Here is a 6,629-nt window from a genome sequence, read left to right on the forward strand (position 1 = left end):
AAATTAAATGAGCCATCCAACTAGGGTTAAGGGAATAGCACAGGACTGGAAGACAGCTCAACGGGTTGGCTGCATTCTTTGCTATGTATGTGGTCCAGGTTTGAACCCTGACACTACACAAGAATGCCATGCCACCATGGAAAGCGCTAATACTGTGGCGTCTCTCTCTCTCTGTCAACAGAGTTATTGCTGAAGCTTGGTGTTAGCACTATGAATTCACTGTTTCCGGTGGCCATTTTTTCCTTTTTTTTTTTTCTTTCTATTCTATTTGACAGGACGGAGAGAAATTGCGAGGGGAGGAGAGACAGAGAGGGAGAGAAAAAGACCGACACCTGCAGACCTGCTTCATTGCTTGTGAACCATTCCCCTGCTGCAGGTTGGGAGAGGGGGCTGGAATCTGCACTTAACCGGCTGTGCCTCCGCCCCCCCCCCCCAGACCACTGTTTAGTTCTGGTTTATAGTGGTGTTGGGGACTGCACCTGGGACCATAGGTGCCTCAGTCATGAAAGTGTTTGTGCATAACAATTATGCTAACTGTTCAATCTGTTCGGAGCAGACTGCCCTTTTTTTTTTTTTTTTTTCCTCCCTTTAAATAGAGCACTGTTAAATTTTGGTTTATAATGGTGCTGGGGATTGAACCTGGCACTTCAGAACCTTGGGCCTGAGTCTTTTTTTAATTTTAAACATTTATTTATGTATTCCCTTTTGTTGCCCTAGTTGTTTTATTGTTATAGTTATTATTGTTATTGATGTCATTGTTGTTGGATAGGACAGAGAAATGGAGAGAGGAGGGGAAAACAGAGAGGGGGAGAGAAAAATAGACACCTGCAGACCTGCTTCACCGCTTGTGAAGTGACTCCCCTGAAGGTGGGGAGCCGGGGGCTTGAACTGGGATCCTTGTGAGGGTCCTTGCAGATTTGCGCCACCTGCACTTAACCCGCTGCGCTACCAGTAACCAACTCCCTGGGCATGAGTATTTTGCAGAACCAATTGCCACAGCCTTCTTATTTTTATTTAAATTATTTTTATTTATTTTATTTTATTATTATTATTATTTTAATTTATTTCTTTATTGGGGAATTAATGTTTTACATTCAACAGTAAATACAATAGTTTGTACATGCATAACATTCCCCAGTTTCCCATTTAACAATACAACCCCCACTATGTCATTTATCATCCTTCATGGACCTGTATTCTCCCCACCCACCCACCCCAGAGTCTTTTACTTTGGTGCAATACGCCAATTCCATTTCAGGTTCTACTTGTGTTTTCTTTTTTTTTTTTTTTTTTAATAATTTATTTCTTTATTGGGGAATTAATGTTTTACATTCAACAGTAAATACAATAGTTTGTACATGCATAACATTCCCCAGATTCCCATTTAACAATACAACCCCCACCATGTCATTCATCATCTTTCATGGACCTGTATTCTCCCCACCCACCCACCCACCCCAGAGTCTTTTACTTTGGTGTAATACTCCAATTCCATTTCAGGTTCGACTTGTGTTTTCTTTTCTGATCTTGTTTTTCGACTTCTGCCTGAGAGTGAGATCATCCCATATTCATCCTTCTGTTTCTGACTTATTTCACTCAACATGATTTTTTCAAGGTCCATCCAAGATCGGCTGAAAACGGTGAAGTCTACACTAGTAGTGAATGTAGTGAATGGCTACACTACAAATCCACTGCTCCTCGAGGCTATTTTTTTCCTTTTGTTGCTTATCATTCTTGTTATTATTATTGTTGTAGTTGTTGGATAGGACAGAGAGAAGGGGAAGACAGAGAGGGGGAGAGAAAGATAGACACCTGCAGATCTGCAAATGGGGAACCGGGGGCTTGAACCGGGACCCTATGCCAGTCCTTGCGCTTTATGCCATGTGCAGTTAACCCTATACACTGCTGCTCAGCCCTGCATAATAGTTATGCAAAGAGACTCTTATGCCTGAGGCTCCAAAGTCCTAGGTTCAGTCCTTACCCCAACACCAGGAGCCCAAGCTGAGCAGTGCTTTGGTAAAAATAAAAATAATAAATAAATAAATAAAAATAAATAATAAAAGGTGGGATAGGGATAGACAACATAATGGTTAAGTAAAGACACTCTCATGCCTGAGGCTCCTGAGGATCCCCCACCCACCACCACCACTATAAACCAGAGCTGAGCATTGCTCTAGTTTAATAAAGAAAAAGAAAAGGAAAGAGAAAAAGAAAAAGAAAAAGAAATTGGCATGAAAGAAGTTCCTAATCTCTCTTCTACCTGCAAAAACTAAACTAAACTAAACTAAACTAAACTAAACTAAACTAAACTAAACTAAACTAAAAACTAAGGAGACTGGGACATATATTCTAGTATTGCTCCTGTCTCCATTACACTCTGGATGGAAATAAATGAGTTTTCCCTTTTTGCAAAAGCTGCTGTTGATAGTGTCTGGCTTTCTGTGGTACAGGACCCTTGTTCCTCTTTACTGGGATGAGTGAACTCGGGAACCTGCGTAATTTATGACTCAGGCAAATAGAAGAGGTGCATAGGGCAAGACACAGGAGAGGGAAGGTACGTGCAAAACTTCTGTGCCCTCTCTAAGTGCCTGATCCTGGGTGCACATGGGGACACTTCCAAGTGTCCATGGACCTAGAAGCTCTCTGAACTCTGTCCTTCAGGAGTTTTTATGGTGGTTCCATTATGCCGGCATGATTGATAAAATTAGTGGTTATTAATAAGTCGTCACTCTCAGGCAGAAGTTGAAAAACAAGACCAGAAAAGAAAACACAAGTAGAACCTGAAATGGAATTGGCGTATTGCACCCAAGTAAAAGACTCTGGGGTGGGTGGGTGGGGAGAATACAGGTCCATGAAGGATGATAAATGACATAGTAGGGGTTGTATTGTTAAATGGGAAACTGGGGAATGTTATGCATGTACAAACTATTGTATTTACTGTTGAATGTAAAACATTAATTCCCCAATAAAGAAATAAATTAAAAAAAAATAAAAAATAAGTCGTCACTCCTCTGTCTCTCTGAAGTTGAAGGGTTAACTTAATGTTCCAGTCCTTTGTTATTTTGTTTCTTCTGAAAACAATCTACCATCCTGAAACAGTTTAGTGCCTGCTGCCAACCCAGGATTTCCAATATTCAAAGATAGTGTGCAGTGGATGGAGTGTTGGACTCCCAAGCATGAGGTCCAGAGTTCAATCCCTAGACTCATATATATCAGATGGATGCCTCCCTAACTCTCTCCCATCCGCCCCCCACTTTTTATTAATAAATAAATAAATAAATAAATAAATAAATAAATGGGGGTTGAGTGATGGTGCACCGGGTTGAATGCACATGTCATAATGCATAAAGACCCAGGTTCGAGCCCACCTGGTCCCCACTTGCAGTGGGAAAGCTTTGCCAGTGGTGAAGCAGTGTTGCAGATGGCTCTCTGTCTCTCTTCCTCTCTCTCTTTTTAAATTTTTAAAAATATTTATTTGTTCCCTTTTGTTGCCCTTGTTTTATTGTTGTAGTTATTGTTATTTTTGTTATTGATGTCATTGTTGTTGGATAGGACAGAAAGAAATGGAAAAAGGAGGGGAAGGCAGAGGGGGGAGAGAAAGATAGACACTGCAGACTTGCTTCACCGCCTGTGAAGCGACTCCCCTGCAGGTGGGGAGCCAGAGGCTCGAACCGGGATTCTTACACCGGTCCTTGCACTTTGCACCGCGCTTAACCTGTTGAGCTACAGCCCAACTCCCTTGTCTCTCTTCCTCTCTATCTCCCCCTTCGTTCTCAATTTCTGGTGATCTCTATCCAATAAATAAAGGTAATTAAAAAAATAAATCTCTCTTATCAAGATGTTTGTCAGGACGCCTGGAGGGAAGAATAATAAAAAGAGTCACAGAAGTCAATGGGTTTCCTATCTGGTGGCTACTTGTCCAAGATAGCAAGTATATAACGATTAGTTCTTGTGGACTCTGTACTAGGTACTCAACTGATCCTGAGGGCCTGGGATCTAACGTGCATAGCCCTTGGACCTTATGGACAAAGGGCAGAGAGCACAAGAAAGGGAAAGACTGTAAGAATGAGGTGTGGCAGGAAACTGTTGTTTTCTGAGTGTTTCTTTTTGAAAATATTTTATTTATTTATTATTGGATAGAGACAGACAGAAATTGAGAGAGGAGGGAGTGATAGAGAGGGAGAGAAACAGAGAGACACCTGCAGCCCTACTTCACCACTCATGAGGCTTTCCCCCTGCAAGCAGGGATGGGAGGCTTGAACCTGAGTCCTTGTACACTATGAGTGTGCTTAACCAGGTGCCTCATGGCCTGGCCCTTTTTGAGCATTTTTTTTTCTTTTTCTTTCTTTCTTTCTTTTTTTTTTTAAAGATTTTATTTATTGATTCATGAGAAATGATAGGAGAGAGAGAAAGAACCAGACATCAATCTGGTACATGTGCTGCCGGGGATTGAACTTGGGACCTCATACTTAAGAGTCCAAAGCCTTGTCCACTGCGCCACTTCCCAGACCACCTGAGCATTTCTTTTGTGACATGATTATTCCTCTTTTGCAGATGAGGAAACTGGGGATTAGAATACTGATGCAATTTATCCAAGATCACAGATTCTGGCTCTAAATTCTCCACTATATACCGAAGAGTTTTCTCTCTCTCTTTAAATCTTTATTTACTTACTGGACTGAGACAGCCAGAAATTGAGAGGGAAGGGGGTGATAGAGAGTGAGAGAGACAGAGACACCTGGAACCCTCCTCACTACTTGAAAAGCTTTCCCCCTGCAGGTGGGGACCAGGGCCTTGAAACTGGGTCTTTGTGCCCTGTAATGTGTGCTCAACCAGCTGTGCCACCACCTGGCCCCTACGCCCAGACTCTTACTTTGCTGAGTGATGAAGGTATTAGGAGCATCTTTGGTTTTTGATCCTGATTCCTGACACAGGAATCTTGAATACTTTAGAATTTCCTGAGTGATAAGGAGGGGTATCTTTTGTTCAAAGGAGACGAGTCTTGATAGATTTTGGGATAGTTACAGATGGGGGATGGTTATGGAAAGATGAAACTATGATTAGAAACTTGTGATAAATATTATTAGAGCCTCTCGCCCCAGTGAAATTCAAGTAAAGTTTTATTGGAACACAGCCATGTTCATCCACCTATGTACTGTTTATGGCTACATCTGATTTCTATGATAGAGTCAAGAATTGTCAAGTGCAACATCAATGTATGAGTATGTTTCCTATGTCTAAGTATACACATAATCTACAAAATGTATAGTATATAAGTACCTACAAACTATCCTTGATTTTGCCATTTGGCCCACAAAGCCTTAACTGTTTATATATCTGGCCCCGTACAGAAAGGAGTTTTCAAACTTTGAAATATTTATTTATTCCCTTTGTGTTGCCCTTGTTCTAGTTATTATTGTTGTTGTTATTGATGTCATTGTTGTTGGATAGAACAGAGAGAAATGGAGAAAGGAGGGGAAGACAGAGAGGTGGAGAGAAAGACAGATACCTGTAGATCTGCTTCACTGTTTGTGAAGCGACTCCCCTGCAGGTGGGGAGCCGGGGGCTCAAACCAGGATCCTTACGCCAGTCCTTGCGCATTGTGCCACTTGCGCTTAACCCACTGCACTACTGCCTGACTCCCAGTTTTTGAACTTTGAAATTAAGGGATTATTTCTGTGTTTTAGGCAAAAGGCCTGCACAGGGCTAGTGGCAGAAGGGATGGAGAAAGTGGGATGAATATGGGAGCTCTTCAGGAGGTAGGCTCTGGGTCCAGGGAATGGAGAGCAGTCTGTAGTCCATGAGGTCTTGAGTTAGATCCTCTGCATCACATATGCCAGAGTGATGCCCTGGTTCTCTCCCACTCTCTGACTTTTTTTTTAAAAGAAACTGATTTTTAATTATCTTTATTTCTTGGGTGAGACAGCCAGAAATTGAGAGGAAGGGGGAGCTAGATAGATAGATAGAAAGAGAGGGAGAAAGAGAGATATCTGCTGCACTGCTTCACTACTTGTAAGCTGCAAGTGGGGACTGGGGGCTTGAACCCGGGTCTTAGAGCATTGTAACATTTGCTTAACCAGGTGTGCCACCACCTGGCCCCTCTTTGATGTTAATAAAGAAACAAATCTTTTTTTTTTTTTAAAGGAGGCTTATAAGACTTATAGATTTTTGGGCTGAGCCCAGAATTCACTATGTTCCTGGTCATGTTAGCCAAACCAAGTCAACTAGGAGAATAAGTTTTTGGGAAACAGAGGGAGGGAAAATAAGGGTTAGGAAGAAAGAATGAGAACAGCTTTCAGGTCTCCTTGTGGGACAGTGTGATTCCAGGAGCTCTGCTGTCTCTGTGTGTCACTCAGATGCTAAGAACACAGAGCTTGAGAAAAGAGAAGTCAATTCATAACTATGATCTTGGGAGAACTATGATGTTTACTCTTGCGGGTGAGGGGGAGAGAGGACATAGAACTTTGGTGGTGGGATGGTGTGAAATTATACCTTTTATCTTCTACCATGTAGATCTACTAAAAGAAAAAAAAAACACAATGCACAGAGCTCACCCTCTCTTTGGCTCTTGTGCTGTATAGGTGAGTGGGAACTGTTGGGTCAGTGTGGGTTCTCTCAGATTGGATGCA

The sequence above is a fragment of the Erinaceus europaeus genome, chromosome 17, assembly GCF_950295315.1.
Source record: "Erinaceus europaeus chromosome 17, mEriEur2.1, whole genome shotgun sequence".
Classification (NCBI taxonomy): domain Eukaryota; kingdom Metazoa; phylum Chordata; class Mammalia; order Eulipotyphla; family Erinaceidae; genus Erinaceus; species Erinaceus europaeus.